The following is a 766-nucleotide window of genomic DNA, read 5'->3' on the forward strand; positions in this document are numbered from 1 at the left end:
ATTTTAACTTATTTGTTTCTCATATCAACCCTGTGAGTCGTATCCCCATTAGTGGTAAGGAAACAAGCAGGGATAATAATAAGCTATTACATAGAAGAAGAACCACCACAGTGGTTGTTTATGACCAGTACCCGTTCAGATTAATCAGGCTTCTCATCAGTTTGAGTGGTACCCATATCTTAGCAGTTACATATTTAGATTATCACCCTGAAAGCAGCGTTATAATGTTTTAAATTGCTTGCTTCAAGATACATGTTCAGTAAATGACAAAGATAGTAAATGACAAAATCAGCACTAGAACCCAAGCCTTCCAATTCCTAGTTTGGTTCTCTTTTCACCAGATCTTTTATTAATAAAAATGGCAAGTATTCCTTCTATCCAAAAATACTGACACGTAATAAATTTGGGACAATATTTTTCCTCTGTAGCAAGATAAAAAATTAATACATTTGAAATGAGTTTTTTCCCCCTGAATTAAGATAGTTAAGGCTGGGCGTGGTGACTCACACCTGTAATCCTAGCACTCTGGGAGGCTGAGGTGGGAGGATTGCTTGATGTCAGGAGTTCAAGACCAGCCTGAGCAAGAGCGAGACCCCGTCTCTACTAAAAATAGAAAAAATTAGCTGGGCATGGTGGTACATGCCTGTAGTCTCAGCTACTTGAGAGGCTGAGACAGGAGGATTGCTTGAGCCCAGGAGTTGGAGGTTGCAATGAGCTAGGCTGATGCCATGGCACTCTAGCCCAGGCAACAGAGTGAGACTTTTGT

The sequence above is a fragment of the Propithecus coquereli genome, unplaced genomic scaffold (assembly GCF_000956105.1).
Source record: "Propithecus coquereli isolate 6110/MARCELLA unplaced genomic scaffold, Pcoq_1.0 Scaffold178, whole genome shotgun sequence".
Classification (NCBI taxonomy): domain Eukaryota; kingdom Metazoa; phylum Chordata; class Mammalia; order Primates; family Indriidae; genus Propithecus; species Propithecus coquereli.